This window comes from Giraffa tippelskirchi, chromosome 4 (genome assembly GCF_054371585.1).
Source record: "Giraffa tippelskirchi isolate mGirTip1 chromosome 4, T2T-mGirTip1v1.2.pri, whole genome shotgun sequence".
Lineage (NCBI taxonomy): Eukaryota > Metazoa > Chordata > Mammalia > Artiodactyla > Giraffidae > Giraffa > Giraffa tippelskirchi.
In genome coordinates this window covers 146,907,289-146,922,870 of record NC_137278.1, presented here as the reverse complement: position 1 = coordinate 146,922,870, position 15,582 = coordinate 146,907,289, and the positions used below count along the sequence as shown (strand labels likewise).

Below are 15,582 nucleotides of genomic sequence, written 5' to 3'. Positions count from 1 at the left end.
AAGTGGTTGACCAGTTTTCCCAGCACCACTCGTTAAAGAGATTGTCTTTTCTCCATTGTATATTCTTGCCTCCTTTGTCGAAGATAAGGTGTCCATATGTGCGTGGGTTTATCTCTGGGCTTTCTATTTTGTTCCATTGATCTATATTTCTATCTTTGTGCCAGTACCCTACTGTCTTGATGACTGTGGCTTTGTAGTAGAGCCTGAAGTCAGGCAGGTTGATTCCTCCAGTTCCATTCTTCTTCCTCAAGATTGCTTTGGCTATTCGAGGTTTCTTATATTTCCATACAAATTGTGAGATGATTTGTTCTAGTTCTGTGAAAAATACCATTGGTAGCTTGATAGGGATTGCATTGAATCTATAGATTGCTTTGGGTAGTATACTCATTTTCACTATATTAATTCTTCCAATCCATGAACACGGTATATTTCTCCATCTGTTTGTGTCCTCTTTGATTTCTTTCATCAGTGTTTTATAGTTTTCTATATATAAGTCTTTTGTTTCTTTAGGTAGATATATTCCTAAGTATTTTATTCTTTTTGATGCAATGGTGAATGGTATTGTTTCCTTAATTTCTCTTTCTGTTTTCTCAATATTGGAGTATAGGAATGCAAGGGATTTCTGTGTGTTAATTTTATATCCTGCAACTTTACTATATTCATTGATCAACTCTAGTAATTTTCTAGTAGAGTCTTTAGGGTTTTCTATGTAGAGGATCATGTCATCTGCAAACAGTGAGAGTTTTACTTCTTCTTTTCCTATCTGTATTCCTTTTATTTCTTTTTCAGCTCTGATTGCTGTGGCCAAAACTTCCAAAACTATGTTGAATAGTAGTGGTGAAAGTGGGCATCCTTGCCTTGTTCCTGACTTTAGGGGAAATGCTTTCAATTTTTCACCATTGAGGATAATGTTTGCTGTGGGTTTGTCATATATAGCTTTGTATATTCTTGCCTCCTTTGTCGAAGGTAATGATTTTTTAAAATATGGGTGCTTTCAAACTTTGAAATTCAGTACAATCCTATCCATCTCTTACTTCACACGCAATGAAATGTACTGTGTCCAAGCAGTCTGATTTCTGACCACAGTTGCCAATTTTTAATTTTAAGTTAAACTTGGTACTTACCAACTGGAAAAATATTTTATATTAATACAATCATCATGCAGAAAATGGTACTTTTGGCAAAAGAAAATGGACATTATTCATGGCTAAAATCTACTAACATTATCAAGAGCCCATAAGAGTTGGACAAGTGGCAAAACCTAAATTTTCAGCATAATACACATTTGGACTTTGAATACAAGGACACTAAAAGAATGATTGAGGTCAGATAGCATATTGAGCATATTGATATGACAGAGATTCTGTTTCCTCTAAGATATCTTTCCATTTCAAACTTGAATTTTGAGGAAACATGTTAGTGCATTGATGTAGCTCAATTATATTTCCTCATTATTTGGGCATGAACAAATAAAACCAATACAAACAAAAGGAGGGTATAGTGATGGAGAAATGCAATGAGTAATAGAAACATGCTTTTACAGATGCTGAATTCAAATTATAGTTTCAGCCCTTGCTACCATATTATGTGAACTGGGGTGAATCACTTTACTCCTAAGACACAGTTTCTGAAAAATATTTACCTTAATAAGGTTCTTAGAGTAAATGAGATGATAGCATATGGGAAGTTCTTTACTTTGGCACTTACTCTATGCTGTTGCTGCTGCTGCTAAGTCGCTGCACTCGTGTCCGACTCTGTGCAACCCCATAGACAGCAGCCCACCAGGCTCCACTGTCCCTGGGATTCTCCAGGCAAGAACACTGGAGTGGGTTGCCATTTCCTTCTCCAATGCATGAAAGTGAAAAGTTAAAGTGAAGTCACTCAGTCGTGTCTGACTCTTAGCGACCCCATGGACTGCAGCCTACCAGGCTCCTCCATCCATGGGATTTTTCAGGCAAGAGTACTGGAGTGGGTTGCCATCGCCTTCTCTGACTTACTCTATAATCCTTAGCATGTGTCACTGTGTAGAGTAATTGAGTTTTGTTTGTTTGTCTTCATCTCTAGGATGACTGCTTGCTCAGGGCAGTCTTTTTCATCTCTATATTCCTAGGACTTTATCAGCAGATGATTAAATGAAAAAAAAATGGTGGCTGGTGTGTGCTGAGAGAACACTACATTTTCAAAAAGTTGAAAGTACTTTCATAGACCACTTTTCTTATCTTTATTTTAAGCCTTTGAAGCAGAAAAGACAGAAAGTAAACCAGCAGCCTTATTTTCCTTCCACTAAAATAACCTAATACTGCTCTATTAAAAATTTCCTTCCCTAATTTTTGTCTTTATGACAGTCAATCCTCTTACTTTCTCAAAGGGGAATGAGACAGTAGTCACCTACTCACCTACTTACATTCGAACTAGAAAGTAGCTAAGAAATTGAGTAGGAATTATTTCTTATGATTCAAATGTTTAGCAAACGGTCTTGTTCCTCAAGATACATTTGTTGATCACCTACTCTGTGTCAGATAGGGTTAGGTACTATGGATTCAGTGATAAGTACGGCGATCTGGGCTCAAGTAATTTAAAATCTAAGGATGCACTAAGGTAGACTATAGTCTGCCTAAGAATCACTTAGAGTACTTGTCAAAAATGCAGATTCTTGGGTTCTTTCTCAGAACAATGGAATCAGAAGTTAGCAAGCTTGTCTCCTGAACTCCCCACTCAGTGCCACTGCCCCAAACCCCCTCCTCCACCTCTGTGCTGCAGGGCTTGTCCAAAATATCTACCACTTTTATCACCTTCCTACTCACTCTTCATTGTTCCACTCCAAGGCTACCTCCTCCAGGAATCTTTCCTGATTATTCCTGTCCCCCCTGAGAATTAATTATAGAGTTAATTTCTTCTCTCTTTGACTCTTTGTTTTCTTTGAAACCATTCTATCAATCACAAGCTGACCATGCTGCTGTGTAATTTATTATTCTACTCCTACACTTCCTTTAGTGGTCCACAGGCTCTGTTAACAAAACTAAGTCCCATTCATCTCTTCTTCTCAGGACCTAGCACAGAAACTGTATGCAATGGATGGTCAGAGAATACTTACTGAATTATAAAATGGAACAATTGAAAAAGCTCCCTGATAGATATGGCTGGGAATGTCTTTCCTCAGAGATTGGCAGGCATTAAAAAGTTCACTGAAATTCATTCTGTTGCCAGCTCAGTGACCCTAGACAGTCAAATTCTCCCAACTACGGGTTGTTTTGACAAGACCTAGAATTGTATTGTTATTTTAGAATTCCCTACAAGATGTCTTCAGTTGTAATTTCTAAGTTCAGGACTCAGTATTCTAAACCAATGTGAAAATACATCTTTGTTTCACTCTCTAAATCTACCCAGTGGATCAGTTTGGTCTGATTTAAATCTAATGATGACTTTTTTAGAAAAGAAAACTAGTAACTGAAGGGTTTTGTGTATTTAGGATGTGGAGTGCTTGAAGTAAACATTTTCTATTCACAAAATATTTGTTTAAAATGATAATTTAACTCTCTGAAATACTATGAGCACAAGAGGCTAGAAGAATAAAGGGAAACACATAAGCAGAGAAATCAGTAAAGAATATCAACTGGTTTAATTATCAATCTGACTACCACGTGTCCTTCAAACCTTTCATTTTTCTATTCTGTTACTATAAAATTTATGTCAGACTCTAACATAAATATATCACATAATCTTAATTTGTTTGTAATTGTACCAAATAACGTCTCCAAAGGAGATGAGCATAAAATGTTTACTTCTTTTATAGTTATGGTAATTATTAAACAGTCACTGCATTTTTCATGCATGGTTTACAATGAGCATTATCTTATTCAGTATACTATGAGAAAACTGTACATCAAGTTTTATTTGATGAGCAATTACTTATATGACTTCTTCAAGTGTTTCTTCTTCTGTATTCACTTGGTAAACAGTGTTACCAATCTTTCAGATGATTAAGTCAGAAAAAAGAGTGAGCCTAGATTCTTCCCTTACCATCCATCCATCCATCGACGCATGCCACCAACCCCACCCATCAGTTAAACTGAGGTTCCATATTTCACAATCCATAAATATCTCGCATAACTCCCAGCTCTCTCCTATGCCTACTTCTGTTGCTCCAGTGCAGGCCTTCCTGTCTCTGTCTCCTCCCTCCTCAGCTGTGACCAGTGATCCTTCTAATTTCCCAGCTAAAAAGTCTTCAATTCTTTTCAATTGACAAGGGCATGAAAATCTGAACTCTTCGGCAAGGTACACAGAATCTTTTATGATCTGCCTCCCAGGTGAAATTTATACTTGGCCCTGGCCCCTCAGACGGCGCTCATTATACCTATTTTTTGTCACTTGGTCTCGCTCCTCCTTAGAGCACATGATCCCTGTCTCTAGAACCTTCTCGCTTATTGGACTGACAAACTCCTATTTTATCCATCAGATCTAAGCTTCAGCATAATTCCACCACAGCAATCTTATGACTGTAGTTTTTGCTTTTGTGTCTCTCTCTCCTTTAGATGTAACACCTTATGGCTATGAGTATTTCCTTTCATCTTTGTTGCTCTTATGTCAAGAGGGGTGCCTGGCATAAGGAAGAAAACTGGGAAACACAGGTTGAATAAATGAACAGCAGTTTACTTCACCCATACCTAAAACTGGTCCTGCTCACAGCTGTGCCAGAAACTATGAAAACACAAAAACATGTAATAAGTGGGAATACAGCCAGAGTTATAAAGAGCTCAATTTACCCATCTCTAATCATCTCTCTCCTCCTTGCCTGTCCTCACTGATTCTGTTGTGGGAGCTTTGATGAAGACACTGTAGATCCAGAAGCTTCAGAAGGGAAGAAACTGACCATTTGGAATGACTTAACAGGGTTTTCCCACAGAAGAACACTCAATCAGGCCCAGTCAGTCTCTGGGTATCCCTATGACCAAAAGGTACATTGCTCAGCTGGTCTGAAGATCTCACTCTCTCATCTATAATTCCTATCATTGATGATGATTTTGAGAAGGATTTATATTCATTTTGTGGTAAGAAAGATTTGCTATTGCTAATATACAAGGCGAGTTTCCTTATCTAAAAAATGATGATAATCTCCTTTTTTTCCCTCTGCTAGAAAGTTCTAATATGATGTAGTGAAACTACTTTGAGAAGAATTAAAAATATCAAATATACTTTATTATTCTTATTCCCAGCTTATGTGAGTTTATTTGTTTTTTTTTTTCCTTTTGTTGAGAGTTTAACTGATTTGAGGAAAACAGGATGTTTGATCAGCAGGGAAGGGACTTAGATATTTTGATTACTGGTTTTGCAACCTGGATGTTTAATACAGGCCCCTGGGGACATAGAGATGCCCAGGCCACTTCTGATCTGGGAAGTAAGGCTCCGAAAGAAGCTGGGGAATCTGCAGGTTGATATAAGCTCTGGGGGACTCCCATAACCTACGAGGTGGAAAATCTGTTTCAGGATCACATCTTTTAGAAAGCTCACCTCTAAGTGGAGGCATGTATGAAGAACACAGACATTTGGATCCCAGACAGGTAAGATCTGGGAGGCTAGATATGCCTCCCCCACTCTTTACGACTGCGATCCTGGGAGCTTGACTGGGAGGGATGCTGAGGGGTGGGGGCACTTACAAGTGGAAGCAAGGTGACAGCTGCATAACCTCTACAGCCCCAGCTCTCAGGACAGGAAACGCAGGCTTGTCGTATTCTATTTCAGCTATTTTAACAGTCTTTGCTCCTAACCCTTCTCATAGCCAAACACACAGCCTAAGCAAGAAATCAGTAAACTTCCTGAGAGCGCATTTACTCTGTTTTTAAGATAGAATTAGAATATGTTCCAAGTTCCAAAATCCTTAGTCACAGTTGATCTTTATAGAAACAGAACTTATCCTTACATCTGAAATGGTCTTTGTTACCCTACAAATACAAGTCCAGCAAGTTATAGAACACATGTACTGGGAACAGCCTGTTCTTACTAGACAATTTAGGACAGAATTTTATTTTTCTTGAATTTTTGTAGACAGAGGGCAGCATGCACAAGCCAACTGTACAAGCAAAAGCCTGTGTGTCAATTTTACAGAAAACGCTTTAAGACGTCTTTGCAAAATGGTCCTTTTAAACGTCTAAATATTGTTTAGTTGTTTACTAATACAATGGGCTATATGACTCATGGATGTGTTCATTTCTTTGGTTCACAAAATGTATGCATATAATGTCACTCTGGCCTTGAAAAGGTAATACACACAGATGTGATGACAAGCATCATGCCAGAAAAACCAGTAGCTAAAAATGATAACTAATCTTGCCGTACTCTGTCATTATGCAAATCCAAGAAATGTATTGCCAGAGTGATTTATGTCAGTGCAGTTGAAAGACAATTAAAAATATAATCTTCAGCACATCATTTTAAAATTGACTCTCTATGGCTGCCTCTGCCTTGTAAGGGTGATGCATATTCAACAGTAATTGTGTTGGTCTTTTCTTTAATTATAAATGATACCGCACTTAAATCCAATGTACCCAATTGACAAAATTAAATTAGTGGACTTTAAAAGGTATTGATTTTAAAACCAAATAAGACATCTTAGAAGTCTATTTCGCACTTTTTGGTTAACAGCTATTCTTGGACTAGACAATAACAAATCCGTGGTTCTCTAGTATAGGAAACGACCAGAAGGTGGTACCCTGTGTCCTGGGGAAGAAGTGTTCCTGGAGATAAGAGCACTGATGGAATCAGTGCTGATGAAGCCATAACAACACGGTTTCCATGGAGCTCTGCCTCTGACATCGCACTTGGGTAACTGCTCTTCAATTTTCTTCAAGTCCCCTGACTACTTTCCAGTTATCATTCACACAATGGTCAATCCCCCAGGCTACAATGATGCTCTTCATTAATATCAAAGGATTGCCACCACCCCAATGTCCCGCTGATTCTGAGTTACCATGAGTCACCAACACTGGAGAAATAAGATGAGGGAGGTCCTTCTCTGATGGTTGCCAAGGTTTTTCTAACTTGTTGAGCTTCAGAGCCCACTGTAATTCCCTCCTTCTACAGATAGAAAACAAAGAGTTAGTGTGGTTAATATTCTGGGAAAAAACTGTCTAAGAATTTGGAAAAGAATCTTAAAATAATTGGAATTAAAATTCAAGATTCATCTAAGCTCTTGTTCTTAAGGAGAAAATTTTAAGCTGTTTTCTTGAAGCAATAGGTATTTCCATGATTTTAAAAGTTTGAAAAACAGTTAGATAAACAAAGTAAAACAGATCTCCTTCCTCCAGAAATTCTCATCAATGTTCTTTGTGAATCTATACAAAGGGTGATGGCATATGCAAATGATTCCTAAATATTTTTTCCTCTTTTCTCATACAGCACTCTTGAGATCTAGAAATCTGCAGAATAAATTTTGTAGACAGTATTACAGAGACATGGAGTGACTATATACTTTATTGCTTTATTAGGAAATTTTTGAGATTGAAAAGAAATGCCATTAATATTTATGCTAAGAAAATAGCATAAAGTGAGACTATCCTGAATGGGATATATGGTCCTAGCAGCATAAAATAAAACACTTGGAGGGCTAAAGATAACAGGAAGGCAATCATAAGGCTGTTCCCCAACTTGAAGGCTATAATATTTAAGAAAGATGAGTATTACTTTGTTTTGCTCTAGAAGACAATGATAATAATAACAAAAACAGTAGTAGTAATAATGACAACAGCAACAGTAACAATAGGAGCTGGGCAAAATTAGATGGAGAAAGATTTTTACACAATGTAAAAAGGAAATTTCTAGACATTTGTTGTTGTTCAGTCACTTAGTCATGTCCAACTCTTTGCGACCCCATGGACTGCAGCACGCCAGGCCTCCCTGTCCATCACCAACTCCTGGAGTTTACTCAAACTCATGCCCATTGAGTCGGTGATGCCATACAACCATTTCATCCTCTGTCATCCCCTTCTCCTCCCAGCTTCAATCTTTCCCAGCATCAGGGTCTTTTCCAATGAGTCAGTTCTTCACATCAGGTGGCCAAAGTATTGGAGCTTCAGCTTCAGCATCAGTCTTTCCAATGAATATTCACAACTGATTTCCTTTAGGATTGACAGTTTTCTTTCTATTACACATATATATATATTTTTACTATACATACACATACACTCACACAAAATTTATATGTACTGCTTTTACAGAATGAAAATTTTTTCACTTAGTGTATTACGAATATCTTTTAAAACTACTAAATTGTGTATGTGCATATGTAAAAATTCACAGAATCAAGGAATGTTAGAGATGGAAAAGATGTAAGAGATCATCTCTTCAAACCATGACTCTATGTTTGTGTGACTTTGTGACTCCATGGACTAGCTCACCAGACTCCTCTGTCCATGGAATTCTCCAGGGAATAATACTGGAATGGTTTGCTATTCCCTTCTCCAGGGGACCTTCCTGATCCAGGAATTGACCCTGTGTCTCCTGCACTGCAGGCAGATTCTTTACCATCTGAGCCACCAGGGAAACTTTCCCTATACATTCTAGTAATTTAGCTGGATCCAGAAATCCTTGGTATTTACCCAAAGGAGTTAAAAACTTATGGGTACATAAAAATCTTCACTCAGATGTTATAGCAGCTTTATTCATAACTGCCAAAACTTGAAGCAAATAAGATGTCCTCTGTAGGTAAATGAATAAACTGTGGTCCATTCAAACAAACTAAAAAGAAATGTGCTATTAAGCCATGAAGAGACATGCAGGAACCTTAAATGCATATTACTAAGTGATAAAGCCAGTCTGAAAAGGTTACCTACTACATGATTACAACTATAACATCCTAGAAAAACTATGGAGATATTTAGCTAAAACAGTAAAAAGTTGTTAGGAGTTGTGTGCAGGAGGAATGAAAAGGAGGAACACAGAGGATTTTAGGGCAGTGAATGTACTCTGCAGGATATTATAATAATGAATACATGGAATTACACATATGTCCAAACTCATAAAACAGATACAACCAAGAGTGAACCCTAATATAAGCTATGGACTTTGGATGATTATGATGTGGTCAGCGTGGTTTCATCAGTTTTAACAAATGCACCACTCTAGAGGGCACTGCTGGTAATGGGGGAGGCTATGGATGTGTGGGGGAAGAGAGAATATGAGAACTCTGTGTACCTTTCTCTTAATGTTGCTGTGAACCTAAAACTGCTCTAAAAAATAGTCTTTTAAAAATGCTAGTAGAGATCTTCTGTAGATGTATAACTCATTACTTTTTGGGACTCAGTTTGAAAAAACCAAAATGCTCATATAATTAAACTCCTTCTTTTAAGAAGGAGAAAACCAAGGCTCACAAATTGTGTTTTTCTAAGATCATGGAGTGAATAACTGGCATCATTAGGACCAGATCTCCTTGTTCCCATTTTGCACCACCTCTGCATCTCCTAGATACTGTGAATCACTAACCATCAATAGAGATGTCTATGTGTGGGCGTTGTGTGTGCATGTGGTGAGGGTGATAATGGCGCAGCACACAGCACCCAAAAATATATAGAAAAATGATCAACATTTTCCATAAGAAAAACAAAAACTAAAGCTAACAATATTTATGACTAAATTTTCTCACACAGTTTTATCATTTTCTAAGGTGGCAGGTCCAATACATTTCTACAAATGAATAAAGATCAAGCTATTACAGATACAAGTCAGTAGTTGGAATAACTATAACCACCATACTGTAGAAAATGTCAGATTATCACTCAGTGGGTTGGCAAAATATATTGACTCTATGAACTTCAGTCACTTTATCTGTAACATGGAAATAATGGCACTACACAGCTGAAAGAATGCAAGCCATAACTCCAATATCCTTTATTCCTTGTCTGCCAGTCCTACAGCAGCTTGAGTGAGCTCCCAAAGTAGCTGTACTCCCCATGGTCACCCCATGACCCAGGGTGCTTCAACCTTGTGGTATGACCATCTCCACATGTGGCTTTCAAGTCAATACAATAGGAGAAAATGAGCAAGAGGGTGGCAAATTGGTTCTTACCACTGGCCCAGCAGATCACAACAATTACCTACTCCCAGATCACTGTCCAGATCCAGTAACTGGCCCTACCCAACTGCCAGGGAGCCAGAAAGTGTGAGGGTACACAAGGATATGCACAGAGCAGTAAAGTTCTCTCCTCTCCCAGCGAATGATGCCAAAATTGTTAGAAACCAACTAACTACACTGAACCACTATAATTTTTAGAAACCAACTAACTATATTGAGCGATACTATAATTGTTAGAAACCAACTAAGTATATTGAGCTATTTTTGTGCATATTCCTCAGCGTCACAAGTATAAATCTGTAGTATCCAACATATCATCATGATTGGTGTTTCTATTTTTCAAACTGCGATCTGGGGCCATGAACAATAAATTTTTTAAAGCTTAAGCACCTATTTATAATTGGCCTGACCTCTAACAACCAGTGAAGCAGACTGTCACGGAGCTATAATATTTTATGTCCACAGAGGCACCAAAGTATATTGCAATCATATAGAGAAACTAGACTCTGTTGAGCAGAGTATTTTTAGCACAGTTCTCAAAGCATCACTGAGCTGGAAGAATCTGAGGCAGTAAAGTTAGCCACTAGCTTCATTTTGTCCATTAAGTAAAATCAGCTGGATCCTAAAATGAAGTGACACCAGTTATCAGAAGCAAAAGCAAATTTCCTCAAGAGACCCAGTGTGCCCTTCAGGATACTGGCTGATAGCCTTGGCCTTTAGAATCTGTTAAACATATACCATATGTACTTTGGTTAACTGGCCAACCCATTTATATTTTAATACTAACTTATGATTTATGACTAAATATAAAATGTAAAATCTCTCTCTCTAAAGGCTATAAAAATAAAGAATTCTCTAAAATACAGCTCAAACCTCCTGAAGTACACATATTCCTTTTTGGATTTCTCTCCATCTAGATCTCTTTTTTGAATTGGAGTATAATAATTGCTTTACAAAGTTATGTTAGTTTTTGCTGTACAACCAAGTGAATCAGCTATAAAGTGAAAGTGAAGTTGCTCAGTCGTGTCTGACTCTTTGCGACCCCATAAAGCCTACCAAGCTTCTCCGTCAATGGGATTTTCCAAGCAAGAGTACTGGAGTGGGTTGCCATTTCCTTCTCTAGGGGCTCTTCCTGACCCAGGGATCGACCCCGGGTTTCCCGCATTGCGGGGAGACGCTTTACCCTCTGAGCCACCAGGGAATCAGCTATATGTGTACATATATTCCCTCCCTCTTGAGCCTCCCCCAACCATCCCACCCCTCTAGGTCACCACAAAGCACCAAGCTAAGCTCCCTGTGCTATATAACTGCTTCCCACTAGCTATTTATTTCATACATGGCAGTGCATATATGTAAAGCACTAGTTACAATCACAGGACATGGAAGCAACCTAAATGTCCAAGGATAGATGAATGGATAGAGAAGATGTGGTAAGTATATACAATGGAATATTACTCCATCTAGAGCTTAAAGTCAGAATTAGATGATTCTGTGCTTGTGAGTGTGTGTGTGCATGTGGGTATCAAGGGAAAGCATACATTCACTGACAATGGTAGAATAAAGTATTGCCTCAAATTTTCAGTTTTCTGTAATAGGATTATAGATCTAAACCTTCACTGCTAACTGCAATGCATCTCAGTGGAAGAGGTGGGATAGACACCCCAGCCTCACTGACTTTACCCAGTGGAATATGTCAGAAGTCATAGGATGACAGTTCAGACGTGAGTCCATAGGAGGCTCAATCCCCTTGCTCTTTCCCCCAGTGGAAGAATATGACTCAGACAGCTGCCAGTTGCAGAATGAGAGCCACATGGAGCAGATCTGATCCAATCTGCATCAGAAGTAGAGCTCCCCACCATACCATACATCCAGGAGACAGAAATATAAATGGAGATTGTTGTAAGCACTGAAATGTTGGGGTTGTCTAATATGCTGTGTTAGTGGAGAAAAATCTAACTGTATAAATGAGGAAAACACAGAAATAGAATCTTTAAAAAAATCTGTTTCCAAAACTACTTCTACAAATTCTCCACTCTTGAAGCATATTAGACTCTTGAAAGAAGGTAGAAAAATAATAGATCCACCTCGAGGGCTGACTTGTCACAAAAATGAAATGGAGGAAGAGAATTCAGGTTTTAATACAGCTCATATTCTACAACATATAAAAATTTCCCCATGTCACTTTTAGTTTCTAGGATTATGTTTGGTGATGAGTGACCGATAATCTAAATTAATGGTGGTGTGAACACAGCAGGATTTCTTCTGTCCTATAAAAAAAGTTCAGAGCCATTAAATGCAGGGCTAGATTGTCTCATCACAATGCTCCAGGCCCAGGGTCTTTTTTATTTTGCCCCAGAATTCTCAGCACATAAATCTTCCTTTCAGCTCTAAAATGGCTTCATGCTCTCCAGCCATCACATCCATATTAAGGAAGCAGAAGAGAGGAAGAGATAGAGAAGATAATACCCTTTCTTTGCAGGGCTCTTCCAAGACACGTCATGTTACATTTTAGCTTATGTCATATTAACTGGCATTTTAGCTTATGTCATATTATGTCAAAAAGCGAAGATCAAGGCATCCAGTCCCAACACTTCATGGCAAATAAATGGGGAAACAATGCAAACAGCGACAGACTTTATTTTCTTGGGCTCCAAAATCACTGCCAATGGTGACTGCAGCCATTAAATTAAAAAATGTTTGCTCCCTGGAAGAAAAGCTGTTACTATCCTAGACAGCATATTAAAAAGCAGAGACATTTTTTGCTGGAAAAGATCCGTACAGTCAAAGTTATGGTTTTTCCAGGACTCATGCATGGATGCAGAAAAGGCAATGGCACCCCACTCCAGTACTCTTGCCTGGAAAATCCCATGGACAGAGGAGCCTGGTAGGCTGCAGTCCAAGTCGCAAAGAGTTGGACACGACTGAGCGACTTCACTTTCACTTTTCACTTTCATGCATTGGAGAAGGAAATGGCAACTCACTCCAGTGTTCTTGCCTGGAGAATCCCAGGGATGGCGGAGCCTGGTGGGCTGCTGTCTATGGGGTCGCACAGAGTCAGACACGACTGCAGCGACTTAGCAGCAGCAACGTATATGGATGTGACAGTTGCTCAGAAAGCTGAGTGTGGAAGAATTGATGCTTTTGAACTGTGGTGCTGGAGAAGACTCTTGAGAGTCCCTTGAACTGCAAGGATACCAAACCAGTCCATCCTAAAGGAAATCAGTCCTGAATATTCATTGGAAGGACTGATGCTGAAGCTTTAGCTCCAATACTTTGGCCAACTGATTCAAAGAACTGACTCATTGGAAAAGACCCTGAAGCTGGGAAAGTTTGAAGCCAGGATGAGATGGTTGGATGGCATTGCTGACTCGGGCATGAGTTTGAGAAAGCTCTGAGAGCTGGTGATGGACTGGGAAACCTGGCGTGCTGCAGTCCATTGGGTCGCAAAGAGTAGGACACGACTGAGCAACTGAACTGAACTGAACATATTAACTGGAGCTTAGATTCACAGGTAGCTTTAAAGAAACGCACCCAGGTTAAAAACAAACTAACAAATGACAGTGGGGAGATCCGCTATTAAAGAAGATGGGAAGGATGGATTTAGGGAAGCAGTAGCCTCTTCTACAATTTTTGTTTTGTCAAGTTTACAACATATAGACAAGAAACATGCAGGACTTCAATAGTCTGCCCTAAGTCACTAGGCAAGCCAAGGACAGAAATTTTCAGAAATAACACAACAGCATTTCATTTCAAGAACTAAACAAAACACTACAACACTAACTCACAGTATTGCAGCATACATAAAACTAAGGTGACATCTATAGACTTTTTTCCCTCCTTCCCTCCTTGCCTCCCTCCCTTCCTTCCTTCCTTTCTTAATGTTGATTAATGTCCAAAATCCTGTAGTCTTTAACATTATCCAAAACATTTTACCAGTCATATCAAAAAGGGTTGGTGAATTAAATGGATTAAGAAAAAGCTTTCTTAATAAGGGTCAAATGTAAAACATGGTGACTACAGTTGATAACACTGTAGTGTATAACTGAAATTTACCGAGAGTAGAACTTAAGTGTTTTCAGCACACACACAGATGGTGATAGACTTGTTAATTAACTCGATTGGAAGAATACTTTCACAATATGTGTACAGGAACTTTCCTTCACATACACTTTAAATATCTTATAATTTTATATGTCAATTACACCTCGTTAAGATGAGGGGGAAGGAAAGAAAGCTTTCTTCAGACAAAACATGTTCATCTTAATCACTAGCATTAATGACCTAAATTTGATGAAAATGAGGCACATTATATCTTTTGTCTTCTGATATCATTTATCTGAAAGGGTTTTGGTTAACATTAAGATAAACCATATTAACATTAATCTTTTTCTGCATATAGAATGCTCATTTTGAATGTGCACAGTTATTTATATACGTTAAACTCAGCTTTTTCCTATAAATAGCCTGTGGCTTTTCTGTAATGACAACACAAAAGTAAACAGTGAGCATGCTGTGAGTATTTGCTACGTGCCAGGTACCATGCTCTGTGTCTGACATTACTTATTTCACTTTATTTCCTTATCAAAAATAAACCTAGAAGGAGAGACTACTGTATCTGCCAAATTACAGAACAGAAATTTGAAATGGGCAATTAGCTTATGGTCACACATTACTAAGTGATGAAGGTGAAACCAGAATACACATTTAAGTGACTCTGTTAGACACAAGCTTCACCACTGCTTAACTGCAGCACATATCTTAACAAAAACGGTATACGCTTTAGAGATAACTAGATAATTGCATATTTGCCTTTATTTTTATATTTTCTTTTCGTCTTACCATCTCACTAAATGAATATTCAGAAAAATTTGTCTCTAATTCATCACAAAACCAGCATCCAGGAAAGTAACTCATATATAATAGCCACAGGATAGCTGCGGGATGATTGAATGAAATGTGAAATTATGGCTCAGACGGTAAAGAATCTGTCTGCAATGTAGGAGATCCGGGTACGAACCCTGAGGTCAGGAAGATCCTCTGGAGGAGGAAATGGCAGCCCACTCCAGTATGCTTGCCTGGAGACTTCCATGGACAGAGGAGCCTGGCAGGTTACATTCCATGGGGTTGCAAAGAGGCTGTCACAACTGAGTGACTAACTTTTAGACTTTCACTTTCATCTACTTTCTAATACAGATTTACCATACTAATGCTTTTTGTTATTAAATAACACTTGAAATCACAAACATTTTCCACACCTTATCTAATTGCACCACTCTGAATTTTTATTATAAAATATCACCTATCACGAATGGCTAGTGGTGGTTTTAGAATTTCATAAGTAGCTATAATTATAAACATCTTAATAGTTGAGCTATCTGTACATAGTTTGCTGAAACATTTTAGAAGAATGAATAATTGGTAATGCATTATTTATTGTTTATGATTATATTTGAAAAAGTGAAATTGAAAGTGTTACTTGCTCAGTCGTGTCTGACTCTTTGTGACCTTGTGGACTATAT

The 15,582-nt window shown here is 38.3% G+C and overlaps 1 protein-coding gene across 7 annotated transcripts in view; it reads right to left on the bottom strand.

Annotated features, from left to right (window-relative positions):
• GRIP1 (glutamate receptor interacting protein 1) overlaps positions 1-15,582 on the bottom strand; it is a 755,429-nt gene that overhangs the window by 358,157 nt on the left and 381,690 nt on the right. Inside the window, exon 1 of one of the 7 annotated variants that reach the window (XM_081589886.1) lies at positions 5,655-5,795. The exons of the other annotated variants lie outside the window; for them this stretch is intronic. The gene's annotated coding sequence lies outside the window, so the exon portion shown is untranslated. Of the gene's footprint in view, positions 1-5,654; positions 5,796-15,582 lie in introns of those variants that run through there. 7 annotated transcript variants of the gene reach the window in all.